General features: G+C 39.8%; 9 non-coding genes and 1 pseudogene across 9 annotated transcripts; 1 reads left to right on the top strand and 9 right to left on the bottom strand.

Moving 5' to 3' along the window:
- Positions 1 to 15,208, top strand: part of LOC140351445 (piggyBac transposable element-derived protein 4-like) — a 255,983-nt pseudogene that overhangs the window by 98,675 nt on the left and 142,100 nt on the right.
- Positions 1,554 to 1,626, bottom strand: trnav-uac (transfer RNA valine (anticodon UAC)). The gene has a single exon. It is a non-coding gene; the product is annotated as a tRNA-Val (tRNA).
- trnav-uac (transfer RNA valine (anticodon UAC)) lies at positions 3,092 to 3,164 on the bottom strand. The gene has a single exon. It is a non-coding gene; the product is annotated as a tRNA-Val (tRNA).
- trnai-uau (transfer RNA isoleucine (anticodon UAU)) lies at positions 4,630 to 4,702 on the bottom strand. Its single transcript has one exon. It is a non-coding gene; the product is annotated as a tRNA-Ile (tRNA).
- trnav-uac (transfer RNA valine (anticodon UAC)) lies at positions 6,164 to 6,236 on the bottom strand. Its single transcript has one exon. It is a non-coding gene; the product is annotated as a tRNA-Val (tRNA).
- Positions 7,698 to 7,770, bottom strand: trnav-uac (transfer RNA valine (anticodon UAC)). Its single transcript has one exon. It is a non-coding gene; the product is annotated as a tRNA-Val (tRNA).
- On the bottom strand, positions 9,237 to 9,309 carry trnav-uac (transfer RNA valine (anticodon UAC)). Its single transcript has one exon. It is a non-coding gene; the product is annotated as a tRNA-Val (tRNA).
- On the bottom strand, positions 10,771 to 10,843 carry trnav-uac (transfer RNA valine (anticodon UAC)). The gene has a single exon. It is a non-coding gene; the product is annotated as a tRNA-Val (tRNA).
- trnav-uac (transfer RNA valine (anticodon UAC)) lies at positions 12,305 to 12,377 on the bottom strand. The gene has a single exon. It is a non-coding gene; the product is annotated as a tRNA-Val (tRNA).
- On the bottom strand, positions 13,844 to 13,916 carry trnav-uac (transfer RNA valine (anticodon UAC)). The gene has a single exon. It is a non-coding gene; the product is annotated as a tRNA-Val (tRNA).

The following is a 15,208-nucleotide window of genomic DNA, read 5'->3' as shown; positions in this document are numbered from 1 at the left end:
TTTGTATGAAACACACAGCTGGTTTCCCTGGGGATCAAACCCAGGACCTTCTGCGTGTAAAGCAGATGTGATGACCTCTACACAATGAAACTACAGAGCATGTGCCTGCATCCTACATGGCTGCTCTCTTTGATTTGCCCTGTTGAGTAAATCTACTATTTGTTTTGCAAGTCCTTTGTGTAACTGTCTTTCACATAGCTCAAATTGGAGCTACATTATAAAGGTGCAGAACTACACGAACGTTGATCAAGACTAGGTAATCAGGATCTACTTTTATTTATTAGCCAAAATATGAAAATCATAAGCAATTTTACAAATAATTGCACTATTAAATGCACACAGACATAGCACATGAGGGCAAGGGTAGACACGACTTGGATCAAAATGTTACCTTAGCAAAAAGTAGCTGTATAGAAATGAACTCTGGCAAAAATGATCAGAATGAAAAATACTCACACACAAAGAAAGTACCCATACAAAAATATTCAATTCAAGTGGGGGCGAAGCTAAAACTACAATCCAACTATGAAGCACTTTCTGTGAATTGCAGACAGACAGTGGCTCTGGTTGAGGTCTAATTGGAAATAAAACTTGGAACAAGAGTCATGATTGCTGCAGTACAATTCCTATTTTTGACAAGACAACCCAAATGAGGAGCATGAAGAAGCACAAGTGGTGACAATAAAATGGTTCATTTATTTGCCTGTCAACGCAATGGATCCTCTTCACGTGTCTTCATGGCTGCCTCTGGGCTGTTGTGCTGGCTAAGGTGAGTGAATGGCCAATGTATGTACTGTATGCCATTGCCATATGATGCGTCCATCAGTCGGTAGAGCATCAGACTTTTAATCTGAGGGTCCAGGGTTCAAGTCCCTGTTCAGGTGACTCTTCATGTGTAGTTGAAGAACTGTAAAATTTGATGTGGAAAAAAGGTCTTTCCAAGTTTCTTTACAAATGCTTATCTTGTATATCTCCCAAGCTTTTCAGTCTCTTTACAGTTATTAAACCAACTTTTAATAACTCCTGCCGACTTGTTGACAGAATTTGGGGTGGAATGACGCAACAATCTTCACATTGTCCCCCTACGTAAAAAACACCCTTGAACATGTGTTTTAAATCATATCAGATTGATAACCAACCCACAGCAAAGTTACCTAGAGAGATTGTGCACACGCATTTCCATTGGCATTCAGCAAATATCAAATGCTTGGGGTGTATAAGTAGGTTCCTGTTTAAGACATGAACCCACCAGCTGTCCTTACCAAAATAACTTATTTGGCAGAGCGATAGACTGAAGATCTAGAAGTCCCTGGTTCATCCCCAGATTTCTGCATGTGAACATAGAAAGCGCATTTATTTAAACCTTGTTGAAAGAATTAGAGGACTGAATGAAAGATACAAGATGATAAGTACGCTGTAGCAATTGAACACAATATGAGCTCAACAGATGAAGCTTTTATTTCAGTATGCAAGAGGGGAACAGTAAAGTCATGGAGCTTTAAAGCACCAACAGCATGCTCAAAGTCAATGAGAGTTTGTATGAAACACACAGCTGGTTTCCCTGGGGATCGAACCCAGGACCTTCTGCGTGTAAAGCAGATGTGATGACCTCTACACAATGAAACCACAGAGCATGTGCCTGCATCCTACATGGCTGCTCTCTTTGATTTGCCCTGTTGAGTAAATCTACTATTTGTTTTGCAAGTCCTTTGTGTAACTGTCTTTCACATAGCTCAAATTGGAGCTACATTATAAAGGTGCAGAACTACACGAACGTTGATCAAGACTAGGTAATCAGGATCTACTTTTATTTATTAGCCAAAATATGAAAATCATAAGCAATTTTACAAATAATTGCACTATTAAATGCACACAGACATAGCACATGAGGGCAAGGGTAGACACGACTTGGATCAAAATGTTACCTGAGCAAAAAGTAGCCGTATAGAAATGAACTCTGGCAAAAATGATCAGAATGAAAAATACTCACACACAAAGAAAGTACCCATACAAAAATATTCAATTCAAGTGGGGGCGAAGCTAAAACTACAATCCAACTATGAAGCACTTTCTGTGAATTGCAGACAGACAGTGACTCTGGTTGAGGTCTAATTGGAAATAAAACTTGGAACAAGAGTCATGATTGCTGCAGTACAATTCCTATTTTTGACAAGACAACCCAAATGAGGAACATGAAGAAGCACAAGTGGTGACAATAAAATGGTTCATTTATTTGCCTGTGCTGACAACGCAATGGATCCTCTTCACGTGTCTTCATGGCTGCCTCTGGGCTGTTGTGCTGGCTAAGGTGAGAGAATGGCCAATGTATGTACTGTATGCCATTGCCATATGATGCGTCCATCAGTCGGTAGAGCATCAGACTTTTAATCTGAGGGTCCAGGGTTCAAGTCCCTGTTCAGGTGACTCTTCATGTGTGGTTGAAGAACTGTAAAATTTGATGTGGAAAAAGGTCTTTCCAAGTTTCTTTACAAATGCTTATCTTGTATATCTCCCAAGATTTTTAGTCTCTTTACAGTTATTAAACCAACTTTTAATAACTCCTGCCGACATGTTGACAGAATTTGGGGTGGAATGACGCAACAATCTTCACATTGTCCCCCTACGTAAAAAACACCCTTGAACGTGTGTTTTAAATCATATCAGATTGATTACCAACCCACCTCAAAGTTACCTAGAGAGATTGTGCACACGCATTTCCATTGGCATTCAGCAAATATCAAATGCTTGGGGTGTATAAGTAGGTTCCTGTTTAAGACATGAACCCACCAGCTGTCCTTACCAAAATAACTCATTTGGCAGAGCGATAGACTGAAGATCTAGAAGTCCCTGGTTCATCCCCAGATTTCTGCATGTGAACATAGAAAGTGCATTTATTTAAACCTTGTTGAAAGAATTAGAGGACTGAATGAAAGATACAAGATGATAGGTACGCTGTAGCTATTGAACACAATATGAGCTCAACAAATGAAGCTTTTATTTCAGTATGCAAGAGGGGCACAGTAAAGTCATGGAGCTTTAAAGCACCAACAGCATGCTCAAAGTCAATGAGAGTTTGCATGAAACACACAGCTGGTTTCACTGGGGATCGAACCCAGGACCTTCTGCGTGTAAAGCAGATGTGATGACCTCTACACAATGAAACCACAGAGCATGTGCCTGCATCCTACATGGCTGCTCTCTTTGATTTGCCCTGTTGAGTAAATCTACTATTTGTTTTGCAAGTCCTTTGTGTAACTGTCTTTCACATAGCTCAAATTGGAGCTACATTATAAAGGTGCAGAACTACACGAACGTTGATCAAGACTAGGTAATCAGGATCTACTTTTATTTATTAGCCAAAATATGAAAATCATAAGCAATTTTACAAATAATTGCACTATTAAATGCACACAGACATAGCACATGAGGGCAAGGGTAGACACGACTTGGATCAAAATGTTACCTGAGCAAAAAGTAGCCGTATAGAAATGAACTCTGGCAAAAATGATCAGAATGAAAAATACTCACACACAAAGAAAGTACCCATACAAAAATATTCAATTCAAGTGGGGGCGAAGCTAAAACTACAATCCAACTATGAAGCACTTTCTGTGAATTGCAGACAGACAGTGACTCTGGTTGAGGTCTAATTGGAAATAAAACTTGGAACAAGAGTCATTATTGCTGCAGTACAATTCCTATTTTTGACAAGACAACCCAAATGAGGAACATGAAGAAGCACAAGTGGTGACAATAAAATGGTTCATTTATTTGCCTGTGCTGACAACGCAATGGATCCTCTTCACGTGTCTTCATGGCTGCCTCTGGGCTGTTGTGCTGGCTAAGGTGAGAGAATGGCCAATGTATGTACTGTATGCCATTGCCATATGATGCGTCCATCAGTCGGTAGAGCATCAGACTTTTAATCTGAGGGTCCAGGGTTCAAGTCCCTGTTCAGGTGACTCTTCATGTGTGGTTGAAGAACTGTAAAATTTGATGTGGAAAAAGGTCTTTCCAAGTTTCTTTACAAATGCTTATCTTGTATATCTCCCAAGATTTTTAGTCTCTTTACAGTTATTAAACCAACTTTTAATAACTCCTGCCGACATGTTGACAGAATTTGGGGTGGAATGACGCAACAATCTTCACATTGTCCCCCTACGTAAAAAACACCCTTGAACGTGTGTTTTAAATCATATCAGATTGATTACCAACCCACCTCAAAGTTACCTAGAGAGATTGTGCACACGCATTTCCATTGGCATTCAGCAAATATCAAATGCTTGGGGTGTATAAGTAGGTTCCTGTTTAAGACATGAACCCACCAGCTGTCCTTACCAAAATAACTCATTTGGCAGAGCGATAGACTGAAGATCTAGAAGTCCCTGGTTCATCCCCAGATTTCTGCATGTGAACATAGAAAGTGCATTTATTTAAACCTTGTTGAAAGAATTAGAGGACTGAATGAAAGATACAAGATGATGGGTACGCTGTAGCTATTGAACACAATATGAGCTCAACAAATGAAGCTTTTATTTCAGTATGCAAGAGGGGCACAGTAAAGTCATGGAGCTTTAAAGCACCAACAGCATGCTCAAAGTCAATGAGAGTTTGCATGAAACACACAGCTGGTTTCACTGGGGATCGAACCCAGGACCTTCTGCGTATAAAGCAGATGTGATGACCTCTACACAATGAAACCACAGGGAATGTGCCTGCATCCTACATGGCTGCTCTCTTTGATTTGCCCTGTTGAGTAAATCTACTATTTGTTTTGCAAGTCCTTTGTGTAACTGTCTTTCACATAGCTCAAATTGGAGCTACATTATAAAGGTGCAGAACTACACGAACATTGATCAAGACTAGGTAATCAGGATCTACTTTTATTTATTAGCCAAAATATGAAAATCATAAGCAATTTTACAAATAATTGCACTATTAAATGCACACAGACATAGCACATGAGGGCAAGGGTAGACACGACTTGGATCAAAATGTTACCTTAGCAAAAAGTAGCTGTATAGAAATGAACTCTGGCAAAAATTATCAGAATGAAAAATACTCACACACAAAGAAAGTACCCATACAAAAATATTCAATTCAAGTGGGGGCGAAGCTAAAACTACAATCCGACTATGAAGCACTTTCTGTGAATTGCAGACAGACAGTGGCTCTGGTTGAGGTCTAATTGGAAATAAAACTTGGAACAAGAGTCATGATTGCTGCAGTACAATTCCTATTTTTGACAAGACAACCCAAATGAGGAGCATGAAGAAGCACAAGTGGTGACAATAAAATGGTTCATTTATTTGCCTGTCAACGCAATGGATCCTCTTCACGTGTCTTCATGGCTGCCTCTGGGCTGTTGTGCTGGCTAAGGTGAGTGAATGGCCAATGTATGTACTGTATGCCATTGCCATATGATGCGTCCATCAGTCGGTAGAGCATCAGACTTTTAATCTGAGGGTCCAGGGTTCAAGTCCCTGTTCAGGTGACTCTTCATGTGTGGTTGAAGAACTGTAAAATTTGATGTGGAAAAAAGGTCTTTCCAAGTTTCTTTACAAATGCTTATCTTGTATATCTCCCAAGATTTTCAGTCTCTTTACAGTTATTAAACCAACTTTTAATAACTCCTGCCGACTTGTTGACAGAATTTGGGGTGGAATGACGCAACAATCTTCACATTGTCCCCCTACGTAAAAAACACCCTTGAACGTGTGTTTTAAATCATATCAGATTGATAACCAACCCACAGCAAAGTTACCTAGAGAGATTGTGCACACGCATTTCCATTGGCATTCAGCAAATATCAAATGCTTGGGGTGTATAAGTAGGTTCCTGTTTAAGACATGAACCCACCAGCTGTCCTTACCAAAATAACTTATTTGGCAGAGCGATAGACTGAAGATCTAGAAGTCCCTGGTTCATCCCCAGATTTCTGCATGTGAACATAGAAAGCGCATTTATTTAAACCTTGTTGAAAGAATTAGAGGACTGAATGAAAGATACAAGATGATAGGTACGCTGTAGCAATTGAACACAATATGAGCTCAACAGATGAAGCTTTTATTTAAGTATGCAAGAGGGGAACAGGGAAGTCATGGAGCTTTAAAGCACCAACAGCATGCTCAAAGTCAATGAGAGTTTGTATGAAACACACAGCTGGTTTCCCTGGGGATCAAACCCAGGACCTTCTGCGTGTAAAGCAGATGTGATGACCTCTACACAATGAAACCACAGAGCATGTGCCTGCATCCTACATGGCTGCTCTCTTTGATTTGCCCTGTTGAGTAAATCTACTATTTGTTTTGCAAGTCCTTTGTGTAACTGTCTTTCACATAGCTCAAATTGGAGCTACATTATAAAGGTGCAGAACTACACGAACGTTGATCAAGACTAGGTAATCAGGATCTACTTTTATTTATTAGCCAAAATATGAAAATCATAAGCAATTTTACAAATAATTGCACTATTAAATGCACACAGACATAGCACATGAGGGCAAGGGTAGACACGACTTGGATCAAAATGTTACCTTAGCAAAAAGTAGCTGTATAGAAATGAACTCTGGCAAAAATGATCAGAATGAAAAATACTCACACACAAAGAAAGTACCCATACAAAAATATTCAATTCAAGTGGGGGCGAAGCTAAAACTACAATCCGACTATGAAGCACTTTCTGTGAATTGCAGACAGACAGTGGCTCTGGTTGAGGTCTAATTGGAAATAAAACTTGGAACAAGAGTCATGATTGCTGCAGTACAATTCCTATTTTTGACAAGACAACCCAAATGAGGAGCATGAAGAAGCACAAGTGGTGACAATAAAATGGTTCATTTATTTGCCTGTCAACGCAATGGATCCTCTTCACGTGTCTTCATGGCTGCCTCTGGGCTGTTGTGCTGGCTAAGGTGAGTGAATGGCCAATGTATGTACTGTATGCCATTGCCATATGATGCGTCCATCAGTCGGTAGAGCATCAGACTTTTAATCTGAGGGTCCAGGGTTCAAGTCCCTGTTCAGGTGACTCTTCATGTGTAGTTGAAGAACTGTAAAATTTGATGTGGAAAAAAGGTCTTTCCAAGTTTCTTTACAAATGCTTATCTTGTATATCTCCCAAGCTTTTCAGTCTCTTTACAGTTATTAAACCAACTTTTAATAACTCCTGCCCACTTGTTGACAGAATTTGGGGTGGAATGACGCAACAATCTTCACATTGTCCCCCTACGTAAAAAACACCCTTGAACGTGTGTTTTAAATCATATCAGATTGATAACCAACCCACAGCAAAGTTACCTAGAGAGATTGTGCACACGCATTTCCATTGGCATTCAGCAAATATCAAATGCTTGGGGTGTATAAGTAGGTTCCTGTTTAAGACATGAACCCACCAGCTGTCCTTACCAAAATAACTTATTTGGCAGAGCGATAGACTGAAGATCTAGAAGTCCCTGGTTCATCCCCAGATTTCTGCATGTGAACATAGAAAGCGCATTTATTTAAACCTTGTTGAAAGAATTAGAGGACTGAATGAAAGATACAAGATGATAGGTACGCTGTAGCAATTGAACACAATATGAGCTCAACAGATGAAGCTTTTATTTCAGTATGCAAGAGGGGAACAGGGAAGTCATGGAGCTTTAAAGCACCAACAGCATGCTCAAAGTCAATGAGAGTTTGTATGAAACACACAGCTGGTTTCCCTGGGGATCAAACCCAGGACCTTCTGCGTGTAAAGCAGATGTGATGACCTCTACACAATGAAACCACAGAGCATGTGCCTGCATCCTACATGGCTGCTCTCTTTGATTTGCCCTGTTGAGTAAATCTACTATTTGTTTTGCAAGTCCTTTGTGTAACTGTCTTTCACATAGCTCAAATTGGAGCTACATTATAAAGGTGCAGAACTACACGAACATTGATCAAGACTAGGTAATCAGGATCTACTTTTATTTATTAGCCAAAATATGAAAATCATAAGCAATTTTACAAATAATTGCACTATTAAATGCACACAGACATAGCACATGAGGGCAAGGGTAGACACGACTTGGATCAAAATGTTACCTGAGCAAAAAGTAGCCGTATAGAAATGAACTCTGGCAAAAATGATCAGAATGAAAAATACTCACACACAAAGAAAGTACCCATACAAAAATATTCAATTCAAGTGGGGGCGAAGCTAAAACTACAATCCAACTATGAAGCACTTTCTGTGAATTGCAGACAGACAGTGACTCTGGTTGAGGTCTAATTGGAAATAAAACTTGGAACAAGAGTCATGATTGCTGCAGTACAATTCCTATTTTTGACAAGACAACCCAAATGAGGAGCATGAAGAAGCACAAGTGGTGACAATAAAATGGTTCATTTATTTGCCTGTGCTGACAACGCAATGGATCCTCTTCACATGTCTTCATGGCTGCCTCTGGGCTGTTGTGCTGGCTAAGGTGAGTGAATGGCCAATGTATGTGCTGTATGCCATTGCCATATGATGCGTCCATCAGTCGGTAGAGCATCAGACTTTTAATCTGAGGGTCCAGGGTTCAAGTCCCTGTTCAGGTGACTCTTCATGTGTGGTTGAAGAACTGTAAAATTTGATGTGGAAAAAAGGTCTTTCCAAGTTTCTTTACAAATGCTTATCTTGTATATCTCCCAAGATTTTCAGTCTCTTTACAGTTATTAAACCAACTTTTAATAACTCCTGCCGACTTGTTGACAGAATTTGGGGTGGAATGACGCAACAATCTTCACATTGTCCCCCTACGTAAAAAACACCCTTGAACGTGTGTTTTAAATCATATCAGATTGATAACCAACCCACAGCAAAGTTACCTAGAGAGATTGTGCACACGCATTTCCATTGGCATTCAGCAAATATCAAATGCTTGGGGTGTATAAGTAGGTTCCTGTTTAAGACATGAACCCACCAGCTGTCCTTACCAAAATAACTTATTTGGCAGAGCGATAGACTGAAGATCTAGAAGTCCCTGGTTCATCCCCAGATTTCTGCATGTGAACATAGAAAGCGCATTTATTTAAACCTTGTTGAAAGAATTAGAGGACTGAATGAAAGATACAAGATGATAGGTACGCTGTAGCAATTGAACACAATATGAGCTCAACAGATGAAGCTTTTATTTAAGTATGCAAGAGGGGAACAGGGAAGTCATGGAGCTTTAAAGCACCAACAGCATGCTCAAAGTCAATGAGAGTTTGTATGAAACACACAGCTGGTTTCCCTGGGGATCAAACCCAGGACCTTCTGCGTGTAAAGCAGATGTGATGACCTCTACACAATGAAACCACAGAGCATGTGCCTGCATCCTACATGGCTGCTCTCTTTGATTTGCCCTGTTGAGTAAATCTACTATTTGTTTTGCAAGTCCTTTGTGTAACTGTCTTTCACATAGCTCAAATTGGAGCTACATTATAAAGGTGCAGAACTACACGAACGTTGATCAAGACTAGGTAATCAGGATCTACTTTTATTTATTAGCCAAAATATGAAAATCATAAGCAATTTTACAAATAATTGCACTATTAAATGCACACAGACATAGCACATGAGGGCAAGGGTAGACACGACTTGGATCAAAATGTTACCTTAGCAAAAAGTAGCTGTATAGAAATGAACTCTGGCAAAAATGATCAGAATGAAAAATACTCACACACAAAGAAAGTACCCATACAAAAATATTCAATTCAAGTGGGGGCGAAGCTAAAACTACAATCCGACTATGAAGCACTTTCTGTGAATTGCAGACAGACAGTGGCTCTGGTTGAGGTCTAATTGGAAATAAAACTTGGAACAAGAGTCATGATTGCTGCAGTACAATTCCTATTTTTGACAAGACAACCCAAATGAGGAGCATGAAGAAGCACAAGTGGTGACAATAAAATGGTTCATTTATTTGCCTGTCAACGCAATGGATCCTCTTCACGTGTCTTCATGGCTGCCTCTGGGCTGTTGTGCTGGCTAAGGTGAGTGAATGGCCAATGTATGTACTGTATGCCATTGCCATATGATGCGTCCATCAGTCGGTAGAGCATCAGACTTTTAATCTGAGGGTCCAGGGTTCAAGTCCCTGTTCAGGTGACTCTTCATGTGTAGTTGAAGAACTGTAAAATTTGATGTGGAAAAAAGGTCTTTCCAAGTTTCTTTACAAATGCTTATCTTGTATATCTCCCAAGCTTTTCAGTCTATTTACAGTTATTAAACCAACTTTTAATAACTCCTGCCGACTTGTTGACAGAATTTGGGGTGGAATGACGCAACAATCTTCACATTGTCCCCCTACGTAAAAAACACCCTTGAACGTGTGTTTTAAATCATATCAGATTGATAACCAACCCACAGCAAAGTTACCTAGAGAGATTGTGCACACGCATTTCCATTGGCATTCAGCAAATATCAAATGCTTGGGGTGTATAAGTAGGTTCCTGTTTAAGACATGAACCCACCAGCTGTCCTTACCAAAATAACTTATTTGGCAGAGCGATAGACTGAAGATCTAGAAGTCCCTGGTTCATCCCCAGATTTCTGCATGTGAACATAGAAAGTGCATTTATTTAAACCTTGTTGAAAGAATTAGAGGACTGAATGAAAGATACAAGATGATAGGTACGCTGTAGCAATTGAACACAATATGAGCTCAACAGATGAAGCTTTTATTTCAGTATGCAAGAGGGGAACAGGGAAGTCATGGAGCTTTAAAGCACCAACAGCATGCTCAAAGTCAATGAGAGTTTGTATTAAACACACAGCTGGTTTCCCTGGGGATCAAACCCAGGACCTTCTGCGTGTAAAGCAGATGTGATGACCTCTACACAATGAAACCACAGAGCATGTGCCTGCATCCTACATGGCTGCTCTCTTTGATTTGCCCTGTTGAGTAAATCTACTATTTGTTTTGCAAGTCCTTTGTGTAACTGTCTTTCACATAGCTCAAATTGGAGCTACATTATAAAGGTGCAGAACTACACGAACGTTGATCAAGACTAGGTAATCAGGATCTACTTTTATTTATTAGCCAAAATATGAAAATCATAAGCAATTTTACAAATAATTGCACTATTAAATGCACACAGACATAGCACATGAGGGCAATGGTAGACACGACTTGGATCAAAATGTTACCTTAGCAAAAAGTAGCTGTATAGAAATGAACTCTGGCAAAAATGATCAGAATGAAAAATACTCACACACAAAGAAAGTACCCATACAAAAATATTCAATTCAAGTGGGGGCGAAGCTAAAACTACAATCCGACTATGAAGCACTTTCTGTGAATTGCAGACAGACAGTGGCTCTGGTTGAGGTCTAATTGGAAATAAAACTTTGAACAAGAGTCATGATTGCTTCAGTACAATTCCTATTTTTGACAAGACAACCCAAATGAGGAGCATGAAGAAGCACAAGTGGTGACAATAAAATGGTTCATTTATTTGCCTGTCAACGCAATGGATCCTCTTCACGTGTCTTCATGGCTGCCTCTGGGCTGTTGTGCTGGCTAAGGTGAGTGAATGGCCAATGTATGTGCTGTATGCCATTGCCATATGATGCGTCCATCAGTCGGTAGAGCATCAGACTTTTAATCTGAGGGTCCAGGGTTCAAGTCCCTGTTCAGGTGACTCTTCATGTGTGGTTGAAGAACTGTAAAATTTGATGTGGAAAAAAGGTCTTTCCAAGTTTCTTTACAAATGCTTATCTTGTATATCTCCCAAGATTTTCATTCTCTTTGCAGTTATTAAACCAACTTTTAATAACTCCTGCCGACTTGTTGACAGAATTTGGGGTGGAATGACGCAACAATCTTCACATTGTCCCCCTACGTAAAAAACACCCTTGAACGTGTGTTTTAAATCATATCAGATTGATAACCAACCCACAGCAAAGTTACCTAGAGAGATTGTGCACACGCATTTCCATTGGCATTCAGCAAATATCAAATGCTTGGGGTGTATAAGTAGGTTCCTGTTTAAGACATGAACCCACCAGCTGTCCTTACCAAAATAACTCATTTGGCAGAGCGATAGACTGAAGATCTAGAAGTCCCTGGTTCATCCCCAGATTTCTGCATGTGAACATAGAAAGCGCATTTATTTAAACCTTGTTGAAAGAATTAGAGGACTGAATGAAAGATACAAGATGATAGGTACGCTGTAGCAATTGAACACAATATGAGCTCAACAGATGAAGCTTTTATTTCAGTATGCAAGAGGGGAACAGTAAAGTCATGGAGCTTTAAAGCACCAACAGCATGCTCAAAGTCAATGAGAGTTTGTAAGAAACACACAGCTGGTTTCCCTGGGGATCGAACCCAGGACCTTCTGCGTGTAAAGCAGATGTGATGACCTCTACACAATGAAACCACAGAGCATGTGCCTGCATCCTACATGGCTGCTCTCTTTGATTTGCCCTGTTGAGTAAATCTACTATTTGTTTTGCAAGTCCTTTGTGTAACTGTCTTTCACATAGCTCAAATTGGAGCTACATTATAAAGGTGCAGAACTACACGAACATTGATCAAGACTAGGTAATCAGGATCTACTTTTATTTATTAGCCAAAATATGAAAATCATAAGCAATTTTACAAATAATTGCACTATTAAATGCACACAGACATAGCACATGAGGGCAAGGGTAGACACGACTTGGATCAAAATGTTACCTTAGCAAAAAGTAGCTGTATAGAAATGAACTCTGGCAAAAATGATCAGAATGAAAAATACTCACACACAAAGAAAGTACCCATACAAAAATATTCAATTCAAGTGGGGGCGAAGCTAAAACTACAATCCAACTATGAAGCACTTTCTGTGAATTGCAGACAGACAGTGGCTCTGGTTGAGGTCTAATTGGAAATAAAACTTGGAACAAGAGTCATGATTTCTGCAGTACAATTCCTATTTTTGACAAGACAAACCAAATGAGGAACATGAAGAAGCACAAGTGGTGACAATAAAATGGTTCATTTATTTGCCTGTGCTGACAACGCAATGGATCCTCTTCACGTGTCTTCATGGCTGCCTCTGGGCTGTTGTGCTAGCTAAGGTGAGTGAATGGCCAATGTATGTACTGTATGCCATTGCCATATGATGCGTCCATCAGTCGGTAGAGCATCAGACTTTTAATCTGAGGGTCCAGGGTTCAAGTCCCTGTTCAGGTGACTCTTCATGTGTGGTTGAAGAACTGTAAAATTTGATGTGGAAAAAAGGTCTTTCCAAGTTTCTTTACAAATGCTTATCTTGTATATCTCCCAAGATTTTTAGTCTCTTTACAGTTATTAAACCAACTTTTAATAACTCCTGCCGACTTGTTGACAGAATTTGGGGTGGAATGACGCAACAATCTTCACATTGTCCCCCTACGTAAAAAACACCCTTGAACGTGTGTTTTAAATCATATCAGATTGATAACCAACCCACAGCAAAGTTACCTAGAGAGATTGTGCACACACATTTACATTGGCATTCAGCAAATATCAAATGCTTGGGGTGTATAAGTAGGTTCCTGTTTAAGACATGAACCCACCAGCTGTCCTTACCAAAATAACTCATTTGGCAGAGCGATAGACTGAAGATCTAGAAGTCCCTGGTTCATCCCCAGATTTCTGCATGTGAACATAGAAAGCGCATTTATTTAAACCTTGTTGAAAGAATTAGAGGACTGAATGAAAGATACAAGATGATAGGTACGCTGTAGCTATTGAACACAATATGAGCTCAACAGATGAAGCTTTTATTTCAGTATGCAAGAGGGGCACAGTAAAGTCATGGAGCTTTAAAGCACCAACAGCATGCTCAAAGTCAATGAGAGTTTGCATGAAACACACAGCTGGTTTCCCTGGGGATCGAACCCAGGACCTTCTGCGTGTAAAGCAGATGTGATGACCTCTACACAATGAAACCACAGAGCATGTGCCTGCATCCTACATGGCTGCTCTCTTTGATTTGCCCTGTTGAGTAAATCTACTATTTGTTTTGCAAGTCCTTTGTGTAACTGTCTTTCACATAGCTCAAATTGGAGCTACATTATAAAGGTGCAGAACTACACGAACGTTGATCAAGACTAGGTAATCAGGATCTACTTTTATTTATTAGCCAAAATATGAAAATCATAAGCAATTTTACAAATAATTGCACTATTAAATGCACACAGACATAGCACATGAGGGCAAGGGTAGACACGACTTGGATCAAAATGTTACCTGAGCAAAAAGTAGCCGTATAGAAATGAACTCTGGCAAAAATGATCAGAATGAAAAATACTCACACACAAAGAAAGTACCCATACAAAAATATTCAATTCAAGTGGGGGCGAAGCTAAAACTACAATCCAACTATGAAGCACTTTCTGTGAATTGCAGACAGACAGTGACTCTGGTTGAGGTCTAATTGGAAATAAAACTTGGAACAAGAGTCATGATTGCTGCAGTACAATTCCTATTTTTGACAAGACAACCCAAATGAGGAGCATGAAGAAGCACAAGTGGTGACAATAAAATGGTTCATTTATTTGCCTGTGCTGACAACGCAATGGATCCTCTTCACGTGTCTTCATGGCTGCCTCTGGGCTGTTGTGCTGGCTAAGGTGAGTGAATGGCCAATGTATGTACTGTATGCCATTGCCATATGATGCGTCCATCAGTCGGTAGAGCATCAGACTTTTAATCTGAGGGTCCAGGGTTCAAGTCCCTGTTCAGGTGACTCTTCATGTGTGGTTGAAGAACTGTAAAATTTGATGTGGAAAAAAGGTCTTTCCAAGTTTCTTTACAAATGCTTATCTTGTATATCTCCCAAGATTTTCATTCTCTTTGCAGTTATTAAACCAACTTTTAATAACTCCTGCCGACTTGTTGACAGAATTTGGGGTGGAATGACGCAACAATCTTCACATTGTCCCCCTACGTAAAAAACACCCTTGAACGTGTGTTTTAAATCATATCAGATTGATAACCAACCCACAGCAAAGTTACCTAGAGAGATTGTGCACACGCATTTCCATTGGCATTCAGCAAATATCAAATGCTTGGGGTGTATAAGTAGGTTCCTGTTTAAGACATGAACCCACCAGCTGTCCTTACCAAAATAACTCATTTGGCAGAGCGATAGACTGAAGATCTAGAAGTCCCTGGTTCATCCCCAGATTTCTGCATGTGAACATAGAAAGCGCATTTATTTAAACCTTGTTGAAAGAATTA

The sequence above is a fragment of the Eucyclogobius newberryi genome, unplaced genomic scaffold, assembly GCF_026437365.1.
Source record: "Eucyclogobius newberryi isolate DKJ021-1_F unplaced genomic scaffold, fEucNew1.0.hap1 SCAF_8, whole genome shotgun sequence".
NCBI lineage: Eukaryota > Metazoa > Chordata > Actinopteri > Gobiiformes > Gobiidae > Eucyclogobius > Eucyclogobius newberryi.
This window is presented reverse-complemented; position numbering and strand designations above follow the sequence as displayed.